The 15282-nt window shown below is 36.5% G+C and overlaps 1 long non-coding RNA gene across 1 annotated transcript; it reads right to left on the reverse strand.

Moving 5' to 3' along the window:
- Positions 1-1611: 1611 nt before the first annotated feature.
- LOC121428323 lies at positions 1612-12291 on the reverse strand. The gene is made up of 3 exons (XR_005971767.1): positions 12072-12291; positions 3415-3628; positions 1612-2255 (listed from the first exon to the last, which is right to left on the reverse strand). It is a non-coding gene; the product is annotated as an uncharacterized LOC121428323 (long non-coding RNA).
- Between the last annotated feature and the right edge of the window lie 2991 nt (positions 12292-15282).

Consider the following 15282-nt stretch of genomic DNA (forward strand, 5'->3'; position numbering starts at 1 on the left):
ATAAATATCTACTTTTATTTGTCAATGAGTGAAAATACCTGTATTTTCTATTTAGAATGACAAAAAGCAATTTATCAATTCAATATCATCAAAAACTTTAGCAATATGGTTGTTAGGCCCTCCAAATTGTTGATATTTTGATGAAAAAGCCGTTTCTGCTGCAATATTTGACGCAACTCAAATAGATCAAATATTGTCGCAGAAATTGTCATTTGCCCCTGAAAGTATCTGCGGCAAATATTTGACGCAGCTCAAATAGCTGCATCAAATATTGCCGCAGAAATTGTCATTTGCCGCTGTTTTGAGATTTGCCGCAGAAAATGGGAGTTGCCGCTGCGGCAAATGTTTTATGAAACGGGCCCCAGGTCAATCAAAATATTTTCGAATTCGTGCTGGTGAGCAACACGTTCACTCCCAGCGATAGGGACTTGTTTAAAAATGGCATAGGAAATATGCATTTTCTAAGTATGGTAAACTCATAGTAGAATTTAGGTGTTGCAAGAATTAAATTGTGAATGAACTGTATTGGTAGGTAAGACATGCGTAGAGGATTATTTGTCTTTATCCATTTCTATTTTCCACATTTTTCTTTTGTTTGACTTTATTTTCTAGGGGGAAGCCCCACTCCTGTGGATGCCAATTGGTTGGGGGCTTGGAATAGTGCAAGTTAAAAGGGTGAACCTGAACTTTATAGATATCAAGAGAGAAAGAATTGGAAAGTTAAAATGAATAAAAAGAAAGATGGAGAGAGTGAGAAAGATGGTGGACTTTCAAGGGGCATTAAAAAATCTCATATTAAAACATCATTTTTGTTTTTGTAATTATTCTATTTACCCAGGGTCAGTCAAAATATTAGCATCCACAGGAGGGTGGGATCCTTCCCGCCTTAAAACTGAAATCTAAAGAAAAGTGTAGAAATGGATAAAAGACAAAGATCCTCTGCGCATGATTTACCAGCAAATGCAGCTCATTCAGAATTTAACTCTTAGAGCACCTAAATTGTACTATAGGCCTACAATATGTGTTTACCATGCTTAGGAAACACATATTTCCTAAGCTATTTTAAAACGAGTCCTACTGCTCGGAAGTGAACAAGTTGCTTCCTTACTCATATTCAAGAACGTTTTGACTAACCTCCTTTTTTAATTGGTTGCTTTGCTCCCTCACATACCCAACAATTTGTTGTCCTCTACATTTCTTCTGCTTGGTCACTTCGCTCCCTCTTACATATTCCTCAAATCTCTTGGCCCCTGCATTTTCCTTCTGTCATTTTGCTCTCTCGCATATATCCCCCCCACAAAATTCTGCTCTGTCGCATTCGCTCCCTCGCACATATCCCAAAATTGTTTTGCCCCACCCTGCATTTTTTTTCTGCTGACAGCCATGTCCTGCCCAACCTCTCTCTCCAATACCTTGAAATGATGGGGGGGGGGGTAACTTTAGATATGAGAGTGACCGAACAATTGTAAATCAGTGAAATATTTGACTTTTCTTTTGATTAGTTAATATTTTCTGTGAGAGTGATTATTGCAAAGGATTATACCCCTTTCTGTACACAAAACATACCAGTATTTTGAGAAATAACAACAGAAAAAAGACCACATTCTTCCTGACTGTTCAAATCCTTAAAAAAATAAAATATGGTAATTTTTACTTTCTCAGGCATTCATCACAGGCTCCCCAATTCCTGTCTCTATTTCTCTATCACCCCCATTCTTAATTCATCTTTTTGTCTCTATCCAACAGCTCATTTATAACTGTGGCCTTGTTCTATCCTACATGTATTCTATTCTTCTGTCAGCTTGCCGTCATTCCTACTTTTCACAAACTTTTTTCTCTTCTGACATTCAAATCAGAATGAATATACTGTAAGACATCTTCAAATTCAATGAATTCATTTTTGTTACATGCCCAGTGATAAACGTTTTCATTGAGCTATTTTAAATAATCAGAATCCACACAGCGTAAATTTTTTGTTGTAAAGTTGTGCAAATCAATGTTTGTCCAAACTTAAAAGCAAGTAATGTATAAGGTAGGACTTCTGTGTGGTTTTCAGCCTCTTCTCCAAGTTTTAATACAGTCCATTATTGTTGTTGACTTCCACTTTACCCCTCTTGGACTTTCTGGTATTCAGTAGGAGTGGTCTTCGAGAAATTAAGGTGCTGAAGACTTTGGCACTGGTGTCTTTGCAGTATCTGGGAGGTTGTTTGCTGAATCGAAAAGTCTTTTGGGAAATACCTTGGTTTGGGTGAATTCTGTAGGAGACGAATTAATAAAAAAATAAGAAAAAAGAATATTGAACAAAAACAGATACAAGAATGAAAAGATAACTATTCAAAGATAATTTTTCAATCAAATATTCGATTATCCATGAAGAACAATATTCGTTTAGAAATCAAACCTTTTGCAGTGACTTGCAACAAGATAATTTTTTTAAAATATACATGATGATATATAAACCCTTTCTAGCCCCGGGGGGGGGGGGGGCTTAATAAGCCCCCCTCCCATCCACATTTTTCATGATAAGTCCACAATGAGAAATGAGGTACCATGATTACTTTTTGGTCAATTCTGCAGAGCTTTTGAGACACCCGGATATTCAGTTACGCAACATTTTATGAGTTTATGTCGGACCAAAAATTGCTCAAAAATATTATTTTGTATACACATTTAATCCAATGGAAATTCTATTTTCAGTCATAATTGACAAATTTATCATTATTCTTGCACTTATTGGTTGAAAATAATCAAATCTTTGCTTTTTATAATCAGAATAGTGCCATGAACAGATCCCATTAAAAAAACTATAAAATACATAAGGCCCCAAAACAAAGAAATACATATGGAATTATAGAAACAATAAAATACATAAGATTAGAAATGTCATTTACCATTTATTTTTGAGCAACTTTGTTAGAAATCATAGAATTTCGGGAATTCTTTAGAGATTAACCTTTAAAACAAAGAATTCTCTATTACGCATAAATTAGCATTACTAATTTATTAACAATAAATAATTTATTAACAATAAATTTTAATGAATTCTGTAACCTTTAGTTCCATGCTTGCAGATTACATTGATGTTGATGTGTGCATTGGTTTTCGTTTTGATCAGAGGCAAGATCTGAAGAGGGGGACCAAAAAAGCCCACCTCCCCCTCCCTGGGCTATGCAATCTCAAAGTAGCCCAGGATTATGAGTTAAACCAAATTTTAAAAAATATATTTATTTAGTAGTTTACTGTAAATACACAGTATAGGCCCCGGTCCATGGTTATCCTCCTGATTAGGATAATTTTCATCTCTATTTTGCTACTGAAAATTGAATAATTAAAGCAATGTTCTATCAAAACAAAGGTAGATAAAACAGAATATATATTTCTTTAGAACGCATGTATGATATAGATCCACTGTACCTTCTGAAGACGAGGCGGGAAATCAAATATGGTTGGGACAGCATCCTGTTTAAGACGTATCGTCTGCCCAGGTCAAAGCAAGCATCTTCAAAATGATCAGAACAGAGTACAGAGCTCTTGGAGGAATTCAATGAAGCTCGCTTCATATTGACCATCCTTACTGTGTTACAGTTCCGGTCTTGGTACCGGTTCAGTCCAATGGCTGAATGGGAATCTGCAGCAAATGTAAACACATGTCATAGAATCAATTACACATAATTAAGAAAGTTTGACGTGTCCAAAGGAAACAGATGCCCCCGCAGAATTGTAGTACAAAATGTTTTTTTATTGTTTTATGATGCAATTTTCTGTAAATCAATTAAACTATACACTAAATAAAATAAGATTTCAGTTCTTGATGTTTTAATAAGAGATTACCACAATTTTGTTTATGAATTTTGAACAGAAAAGTTGATATTTCCCCCCAAATTACTAAATCATGGAAATTGAATGCCTACAAAAAAAAACACTTTATAAGTAATATGACATTTCATTCCTAATACATGATTATATACGTGTTGTCCCTAGGTGTCCTGAGTCTTGTCAATCGAGGGGGGGGGGGCGAGGAGAATTTGCACAATGGAAAAAATGATATACATTGGGTTTCAAAGCTTAATTTCATTTCGGGTAAATCAATATGCTTTATTTCATTTGAATCAATTATACCAATTTTAGGGCATAAAATACAAATTCAATTCAAACCTATAAATATAGCCCTTGAACTACTTATTTTTTTAATTCAGGAATTCTGATCAAATGTATATTAAAAACAATCAGTAGGCCTATATAATGTTTTTAACCCTTATGAGACTGGGGGCTGATTTACCCCCTTGTCATATTTTGCAATAAATCCACTGCACAATTTTTTTTACCGCATCACTCACAGACTTACAGCATCACTCACTTTTTCGAGTCTCGCGCAACTTTTGAGACCAAAATTGCGACCCCCTGGTATGTGCTTTCGAAATTACACAACATTTTGGAAGTGCATGCAGACCAAAAGTTGCTGGAAAAATGTGAATTTGCGTACAAATCTATGGAATAGTGTTTTTAGCCATAATTCATAAATGTGCCATTATATTTCCTTTTACTGATTAAAATCAATTAATTTCAACTTTTTTACGGTCAAATATGGTCCCCGACTATTTCCATTGAAACAACAATAAACACATAAGAAAATAAGTGTGATGTTGAAATATATTGAGTCTGTGAACCAAAAGTGATCATTTCAGGGGCATTATTTAGTTAATTAGAGCAAACTTTTGATTTTACGCGTAAATTAGCAATGAGATTTAGGCAAAATTTGATTATAGTTTTTTAGAATATACCATGGGTAATGCGTTTGCCAATCATCGCTGTGATCCCATGATTGACTGCCCAGATCATAAAGCCCCCCCCCCCCCAGTCTTCTTAGGAAATGAAATAGCCCAGTCTATGTAGGTTACTGGTAATGTTTTTTTTTTTACTTTTTCATTTTTCTTATGTACAGATTTTCAAATTTATTACTAATAGAAATTTTCAGCAATTTCTGAAAATAATGATACAGATACAAATTTTGGCAATGACTCACATTGAGTTGTACATGAAATCAAGTTTTTAAGCAATTCGGGATCTGATAATATGCACTTGTGTATATCATAACTGCGTAACCATGCATGCATTCCAAAAATAGTCTTGAATGTTGTGTGGCCCTGCCATGTTTACGAATTTATTGTAGATAAAAGTGAGCTAATCACATAGATTTGTTTGTTAAAATGATATTCTTAATATTGATTGCTGTGCAAGATTGAACAGGGAGAAGAGGAACATGACAAAGCAATCAAGAAAGAGTAAAGGGGGGAAGAGAAAGAGGATTTATTTATAACACACAAGTAAAAAAAATGTGTTTTAAAACACACTGGTTAAAACGTGCCAACCCGGGCCCCAGTTAACGCGATCAGAAATCCATTCAATATGATTGAACTTAATATCATGCAGAAATCAATACGCATATAAATGTAATCAAAAAAATAAATTTTGAACCAACTTGCATAATGAGCTGTGAACTTAGCCTGTATTTTGGTGACATCTACCTACACACCAAATTTTTTTAAATCCATTGAATGTTTTTCAAGTTATTGCGCGGAAACCAAGGGGGGGGGGGCTGACAGGGGCAACACTTAATGCCCCCTCCGGGCCTCATCTGCAGGGGCATAAAAACTCTAGGCCTACTCATCAGCAGGGGCCCGTTTCTCAACACCTGGACAAGTTAGTCCTATTTATCTACCAAACACAGAATTAGTTCCAAAATTACCCAAAAGGATTAACTAGAATCCATTAATATCATATTGATACTATTGGTGGAAAGTACATACCAGACGTAGCCTTAGTCACAAAATAGCAAATTTTCCAAAAGTTGCAAAAAATAGAGGCAAAATATGCTTAAAAAGTACTTAAACATGCAGACATGGGCATTAAATTTCTGAGGAAATGAAATTAACACTAATTCATATCATGATAAAAAAAATCACATGTAAGTGGACATTGAGATATTTATCCCAAGATATAAAATTTGAATAGTTTACGTAAGTAAACCATAAGGCTTTCTTCCTAACATGATGGTTTCTAGTGTTGCTGTTGGATGTTTGTGGTCTATATCATGGTTGTTCCACTTTATATGTTTGTCATTTTGCCTCCGACGAAGATTCTGCTAGGATCGAAAGCTTAGGCCCCCTTTTGACTCTCTAATTTACTCCATTGGCTCTTTTTTTTTTAGATAAGCAGTTTTCAGCAGCTTCTTTTTGCCTTTAACATGATGATAATCAAACAGATTTTCAGGATTCCAAACATCATCAAAAAATATATTATCATGGATTGTTAAACTCTTTAGATACCTAAACGCACAATTTTATGAATGCTATGCGTATATTAGAGGAAGAATTTATTAAAATTTTGATAAGGGTCTGAAAACGAGTCCAATTATGGATGACCTGAAGTGGTAGAATCTTTGTCAATTCAATTATTTTACTACCTTAAATTAACACTTGTTATAATTTCTGTGCATTACAATTACTATTGAATGATTTATCCCACTTGTTTGCTATATAATTCATTTTTCTTTAAATTATTACGTAATAAAATTTTCAAATTTCGAGGCTCATTTGAATGTCACAGTCTATCCACATGATATCACTACATAAAGGACAAGTCCACTCCAACAAAAACTTTATTTGAATAAAAAGAGAAAAATTCAACAACCATAACACTGAAAATTTCATCAAAATTGCATGTAAAATAAGAAAGTTATGGCATTCTAAAGTTTCGCTTCATTTCACAAAACAGTTATGCACATCTCGGTCGATATGCAAATGAGAAACTGATGACATCACTCACTATTTCTTTTGTAATCTATTATATGAAATATGAATTATTTTTATTTCTCGTCATTGTCATGTGAAATGAAGTGTCATTCCTCCCTGAACACGTGGAATTACATTATTTTAACATTTTGTGCTTCAGGCAAGGAGGTCCTAATTGTCAAATTTGTAAAAAATGAAATATTGTATAATTCAAACAATAAAAAAACAAAAGAAATAGTGAGTGACATCATCGACTCTCTCATTTGAATGTAACTGGCTCGTTAATATAACTATTTTGTTCAAAATAAGCGAAACTTTGAAATGTCATTGATTTATTATTTTACATCCGATTTTGATGAAATTTTCAGCATTGTGCTTGTCTGGTCTTTCTCCATTGATTCAAATCAACATTTTTTCTGAGGTGGACTTGACCCTTAAGAAAGAAGTAAGTTATGACAGGTTTGGAGATGTCATAACTATTTGGTCAAGTTGTCCCCGATCTTGGCAAAGAGGGATTCGTGAAACAGTTCGCTAACAGGTAGCTAACTATTTCCAATTTAGTTAAGAAGTTAGAAGACTTAACGGTGTTGAGAAACGGGCCCCAGTCTACGCAAGCAGAACCAAACAGAATCAGTTTGCCACACTCAAATTCCCAATTTGCACTCGCATCAATTATTTAGTTACGTACCTATCATTTTATGATCTAGTGCATAGAACAAATGACCATTTTTTTTAGGTCGGAATGTCAACAATTTTCAGCTCGTGCTTCGCATTCCCATTATTGAAATATGTACCATCCTCATGGTTAAACAGTCCTTAACAGGATCATGCTAGAACACTTATTAAAAATTATGTTCGTGCTTGGCATTCTCAGTAATTATCTAGAACACACACATCTTGTTCAGGATCACAAACGGTGCCTAGAATGTTAAATTTTCAGGACAAAATACATCCTAAATACATATATAAAAGTTCCAAAAAAAGTAAGAAAAAAAATTGCTTGCCTTTGCACTTTTTATATAAGGCCTACGTGATTATTTCATATTGATGTTATTTTATAAGAAACCAACTCGCATATTTAATGACCCAGTGTAGTGGTCCACCCGGATACCCCCAACCAGTAATTGGGAGGAGATACCTGCGGGTCACAGTTCTGTGTGCGCACCCTTGTAGGCGACCCAGATTGGCTGGCTCCTCCAATACGCCTTGGAATGTCTTTAACAGATATATGGCACTATATAAATGCTGTGCATCATCATCTACCAACACACCCAAATTTTAAAAAATCTGATGACTTTTGATAAGATATCGTGAGGAATCCAACTTGCATATTTAATGAGCTGTGATCTTTGACCAGCATATTCCGAATTCGAACTTAGCCTGTATTGGTATCATCTACCTACACACCCAAATTTGTTCAAATAAGTAGAATATTTCATAACTCATAAAAAAGACATTATCATGCGGAAACTTAATTGCATATTTAATGTGTTTTGACCTGCCGACTCCAAATTCAAACTTGGCCTGTACTATCAGAGGGTCGTGTGTTCGAATCCCGCCATGGACTAGCGTCCTTTGGCAAGGCGTTAATCCACTTTGCCACTCTCCACCAGGTGTTAAATGGGTACCTGGTAGGATGTGAAAGCCTATGTATAATGTAGTATGCCTAGCAATTGAGTCTTGGAACTCTTGTTGGAGTGCTCCCCAGGGAGTGGAGAAGGTGCATACATTGTACGCAGGCATACAAGGTTCTGATGACCGTGGTAATACTGAGTCTGGAAAGCGCTTAGTCTCTTAGAGACGTCGTTCCGATGCATTAAGCGCTATATAAATATGTGGAATATTATTATTACTATGGTGTCATCCACTCCTATGGTGTCACCCACTCCAAGCTGTGGGGAAGTTACACATTGATGCAGAGGTTCGAGCCCTGATCACGTCTTTCGGATTGTGACATTAAAGGTCGGTCCCAGACGTAAATAATCAAACCTGATTGATATACGTCTGTCAAAAACTCAAAATACACACACACACTCCTAGTACCAATGATTAATGTTAATGTTTGGACCTCATAGGCGACATTACCCAAAATATGGGTTGTCGGTTGGACAATGCTGTTCTGAATCTGATTTCAAACTCAAGACTTTGGTAAATGTACGCCTTAATACAAATTGGAGTTATGCGATATGACTTTCATTTGGTGGGAAGACATTTAATACTTTATAAAATTAGTTGAAATTAAAATGGATTATATTAATGCTCACTGTTGGTGAGCATTTCTACACGATCCCCCTATTGAGATTTATAGTAAATATTTTGGAATTATATTAGTTATGCGACCCCTCCCTCATGATGATCACAGCATTATTTGTAATGGGGATATATTTCGTTCATATTCTTGTCTCTTCTTTCTCTTTTTAGCCTTTTTTTTGCTTGTTAAAACCTTTTCATTTTTTTTTTGGGGGGGGCTTGCCAAATTTTATGTGGGTCAAAATTACATTCATTTTTTTAGTGACAATCTTATTTTTCATTTGTCAAATTTTACGCAAGACAAAATTACCTTCGATCATTATTACAGTTAAAACCTTTTTTTTAATTTTAATTTTTTTTTTGGGGGGGTTGCCAAATATAACATGGACAAAATGACTTTCCCTTTTCTTATTTATTTTTTTGGGGGGAGCTTGCCGAATATCACGCGAACGAAATGACTTTCATTTTTAGTGACCATCACTTTACGTGAGACAAAATGACCGGTTTTTTTTAAGTGAGAACCTTTTTTGGGAGTTGTCTAATTGTACTTGAGAAAATTCACCCCACCCCCCCCCCTACTTTGGAAAATCTTGGATTTACCTCTAGTTTTAATCATGATTAACCCTAAATAGACTGGGCTATTTCGATGCCTAAGAAGACTGGGGAGGGGGGCTGATTCAGCGCCCCCTTATGATCTCGGACGTCGATTGCGCGATCGCGACGAAAATTGGCACACATTACCCATGGCATAATCTACCAAATTATCACATCAAATTATGCAAAAAATCTCATGTTTCATTAATTATGCTAATTTTTGCGTAAAATCATTAGTTTGCTCTAATTAATAAAATAATGCCCCTGAAATGCTAATTTTTGTTTCACCTACTCTAGATAGGCATCTGATCAAATTTATTTTTAAAAATTTCAACATCATGTTTATTTTCTTATGTATTCTATTGTTTTCTAAATTTCTTATGTATTTCATTGTTTTTCAACTTTGTTTTTCATTGTTTTTTCAATGGAAATTGTCAGGGACTTTATTTTGACCATGAAAAAGATAAAATAAACCCACCTGCTGATTTAGCACTGGGGTACACAAGCCAGGGTTATGCCCAGTGCATGCCCCCCGAATGTTCTACGTACAACCAAGATATAAAAAAATGAAGGGAATTAAAGAAACCAAAATTAGGAAAAGTGTAAGGTAAGATATCTGTCTCAAATTTAGATTTGCACGAAAGGTTTTTTCTCGCTTGCTTCATTCGCTTGGAACATATAAAGCAACTTTATTCCCACGTGCCATATGTTTCGGCCTCTTTCTACTATTTCATTTTTTTTACTCATCATGCTCCTGCCACACAGGGGTTTGCCCTAATGCATGAACAATCATTAAAAAATATCATTTTCATACCATGTGACTGGGAATTTTTTGCTCTACCCCTCCCCCCTCCTCGATCCCTGTATCGATTTGACTTGACATGGGCCTATACCTGATGTATTCTGCCTCAATATAAAATCATAACGGATAGAACGCCTTGAATACAGGCCAAACAGCCTAACGACACACACACACACACATTGCCATGTCACGTGACAATCAGTATTAAACGAGGATGTGTACAACCCTATGGCGACAAGGCTAGTCGCAAAAGTTGAGCAAGTTCTGGACGAATAGGCTTCAATACCCCAAGAAAAGAAGTAGTATCTAGGGACTAATTAAAAATAGTTTTCTTAATGGAGTTCCATGTTAAAATCTAGTAATTTAAGTCCAACTTTTAATTCGCGTGCACTCACTTTTTTAACACAGGAATTAATAGGCACGGTGCCTAGAGTGTCATCTACCAACACACCTAAATTTAAAAAAAAAACAATCAAATATATTTCAATTTATTGCACTGAAACCAAGTGGGGGTGGGGGGGGGGGAGGCAGGCAAATCAATGGACAGGTGGAACGCTTAATGCCCCCTCCGGACTTTGTCTGCGAGAGCATAATTACAGAGGAGCTGAATTTGAAGAGGGCCTGAATCAAGACTGAAACATCGCAATACGTGTAAGTGGAGTAGGCTAGGGCACTCACACTAGTACGAGGCCCGGGGGGGGGGGCACTCAGTATATAATGCATAGTGGGTATGTGCCGCGGAGGGGACCCCCATTTTTACACCCAAATTTCCGTTCCAAGCCAAGGCATGGCATTTTTGTCTTATTGAGAAAAAAACAAAGAAAGCTGCTCCAAGGCAAAGCATTTTGTTCTTATCTAGAAAAAAGAAGAAATTCGCTCCAAAGCTTCGCATATTTTTCGTTACGCCATTCCGGTCGCATTGATCTGCTGCAATTTTGGTGAAAAGCGGCCACAGAGCGCTGTCCGACCATCGTCTCTGAGCGAGCGCACCCGGCGGAGGCTGCGCTAGCTGCATCACGGATGCCCGTTCCATAGGGATGCATACGCACGTACTCACACGCTGGCGATCGATCCGTTCCAACTTCCAAGGACCCCCATTTCACAAAATTTTAGTTCCAAACCCCGTTCCGAGGACCCTCCTTTTTACAATACTCCCGCTCCAAGCCCAAGGCCCCCGTTTTTGTCTCTCCTGCGGCACACCCCCACCACTTTTTTGTTCAAGTGCCCCGGCCCCGGGGTACGAGGTTAGTGAGGCTGGGTAAACTTGCGCCAAGTTGCAGCCAAGCCCGCCCAACATGCCCAAACTGTTGAATAAATTTGTTATTTCAAATTAAAAAAAAATATATTTGTCATCTGATTTCAATGAAATTTTCAGCATTTTGCTCTGTATGAATTTTACATTATTTGCTAAGTTCTAGGCCAAAATATCTTCAGCCTGTATAATTCCTCACCATTTTAGGTGTGCAGAAAAGACCAATCCCCCCCCCCTTTGTCTGACTACAGTACACAAACTTGAATACATGGGACTATAATTTTTACAGTACACAGCTTCTTGCAAATGAAAGTAGCAGGTATGGCAACCACTACGATTTCCCATTTTGTTTTCAACGTAATTCAAACATAGCTGAACTTACGAATGCAATGTCCGTCCACATTCTACTAATTAGAGAAGTTGTTTGCAGCTCTTGTTGGCATGAATAACCATGATAACGTGAAATCTAAGCTAAACAGGAAAGGTTCACCAACATGCCGACCTGTGAGTGTGACCGTCCCGCGGCCGGATATCGATCGATCGAAGATCGGCTTGAGCAAGGTGCAGCCAATCAGCGACGATCTCATATACCCTGCCAGAAAGAGGAGACAGAATTATTTTACATGGACGGAATTTTTTGTGATGTGACACAAAATCATTTCGTCGACAGAATTTTTTGTGATGTGACACAAAATCATTTCATCGACGGAATAGATATTCGCATCGCAACGAAATGAATTTTGAGGACGCAATTTTATTCCGTCTCGACGAAATTGATTATAAGTGTGACACAAAATAAATTTCGTATACGAAATCACACTGCATCATGACGAAATGAATTTCGTTGGAGTGAAACACAAATTTTCCTACAGAATTTTCCTTTGAACACTTGGGGTGCCATTTCGTTAGATCAAAATTCATTTCGTGTGTACGAAATAAATTTTGTGGACGAAATTACATTTTGTCTCGACGAAAATTTATTTTGTGTGACAAGAATAATTTCGTATACGAAATAAAATTGCATCATGACGAAATCATTTTCATATGAACAAAAAAACTTTTGTGTACGGAATGGCGTGAATTGGACGGAGTATGGCACGCCAAAAAAAGTTTGTGGACGCAATTACATTTCGTCTAGACGAAATTTTTTTCGTTGAGACAAAATTAATTTTGTGTGACACAAAATAAATTTCGTGTACGAAATAAAACAGCGTCATGACGAAAAGATTTACGTCTGAATAAAAACACATTTTGTGTACGGAATTGCTTGAATTGCACAGAATATACTGGCGGACACTTGGCGCCCCATAATTTCCAGCCCACCCTCATTTTCATACTCTTATTTCAGTGGGCAGTGCTCGCTCAAGCATGAATAGTTTTCCAACATTTTGGTGTAGTTTGAAAGTTGACTTTATTGGCTTTCCATCTATCTTTTCCCCCAAAATGATACATTTTTTATATGGCAGCCTTTTAAAAGTGTATAGTTTTTTTTTTGGACGCACTATACATTAAAAGAACAAACCAACATTGCCTGGACATACACCACTTAATACCTTAATGGGACCTAGCAAGGAGATTCAGTAATATCCACTATCCTGGATGAGTTACACTCAATGCTAGGTACTACAATATCTCATAAATTTTATGGTTATCACCTTTCACATATGAAAACATTAACCGATGATAAAGAAGTGTTATGAAGTAGAAATCACTCTGGTTAAAATGTTATTCTTTGTCAATGACAAGATGCTCTTTTTACTCTCTGATGTTCCTTTGCGCATTTGATTTGTTAATATTGTATCATTTAAAATGTTTGTGCAGAGGAATAGTTGTACTTGATTGGTTTTCATCTTATCTTCAGTAGAGATCAACAGTTGTCAAGATCAGTGAAAATATTTCCTCTCCTGTTAAACTTCCTCTGGTGTGCCCTATAATGTTCAGCCCTCTTAAATAAACATGATATTATGTATGCAGATGGTACACAATTATGGTCTTTTATTCAACTTACAGTGCTAGTGTCTGTAAGGGTTCGTTTAGGAATAGAATACTAAAGATATGTGGTTATGGATGCTAAGTTACAAGTTAAAATTAAATGAAAGAACAGCAGTGTTGCTTATCATTAATTCTAAGTTGCAGCATCATTTGTATTACTATATCCCAGCCATGGAATCCCAGCCATGGAATCCCAGCCATGGTGTAATTTCCTTCGGCAAGAAATTTATCCACATTGTGCCGCACTCAACCCAGGTGAGGTGAATGGGTACCTGGTAGGAATTTTTCCTTGAATGCTTTAGCGCCTATTAATATGGCGGCTCAGCTACAGCCAGGGTAATAATATGATGCCGAGTATCAAAGCGCAGTTGAATATATGCACATAGTAACTGCGCTATATAAATGGACATATTATTACTACTATATTATACTATGCAGGATACCTCAGTCACATTTGCTCTATGGTGATCAAAAACATCTGTTTTGTTCTTTTTTTATTCAAACCACCTAGATAAGTAGCTATTACAAAATGGCTGTTTTTGACTTGCTGTACAGCCACTGTAAAGCAAAGTCGACTGAGGTATTCGTTGTGTCATCAGTTTGAAATCTCGCACTTGTATTTGATGAAAAAATGTAAAATGGATGCACATGTGAACATAATGTGTCAATCAGTTTAATATCATATTCATACTATTCTTGAAAATATGTCTGCTGCTATGCTAATAAATACTCTTTTTTGCTATAATCTCATGCAATCTCAATAAACTGATATATGCTCAGAATTCAGATGCAAGAAGTTTTAATATCAACACATTTCTTCAAATCATTAAGTTAGTTTGCTTGTCAATCTGGAAGTGTATTGAATTTCAAATACTTCTTATCACTTGGAAATTTTTTAATAGTAAGACCTTGTCATGCCTTAAACATCAGATAGATGGTCCATATATATGCCTTTTTTATTATACATATGAATTCAATATCTCATAAAATTGTCATAAATTGTTATTCACAGAAAGTAACCTTTCAAGAGTAGAGCTGTTTTCTTAACACTGAAGAAACAACAAAACAAGAGAAAATTAACCTGTGTTAATTACCTGTATTTACAATAAATTTTGGATCAGCTGAAAATAGCAAACCAATCAAACTCTTGATTCATTGAAAATTATTTTATATCGATCTAAACTGATTTCAATTCAATTCAGTTCACTTAGGGAGCCCATCCATATTGCATTGGCAGCGTGCACCCCGCGAGCGTACGCTTGCACACTCTAAGACGGGATAATAGCGTCGGCCAGCGGCAGCTAGCTGCGATAATTAAAGCACAATAGAACTCACATCCGCTCTCGCAGCTCCCCCTGTGCCTGCTGCCGCTCGCTGCCATACTTTATGTTACATTTGATTATAGATTTAATCCTCAGCTCGCTGCATCTAGCGGCAGCTAGCGGCCGCTAGCTGCGCTGTCGCTGCCCCCATTTCTATCAAAATTCGCAAAGGCAATCTCACCCCGCGCCGGCCACGGCTAGCCTTCAATTCCGCGACTCGCTCTGGAATGAAGACCCGGAATGAAGAGTAAACATGTACGTCGTGGTGCCTGTACTAGT

This window comes from Lytechinus variegatus, chromosome 15 (assembly GCF_018143015.1).
Source record: "Lytechinus variegatus isolate NC3 chromosome 15, Lvar_3.0, whole genome shotgun sequence".
NCBI lineage: Eukaryota > Metazoa > Echinodermata > Echinoidea > Temnopleuroida > Toxopneustidae > Lytechinus > Lytechinus variegatus.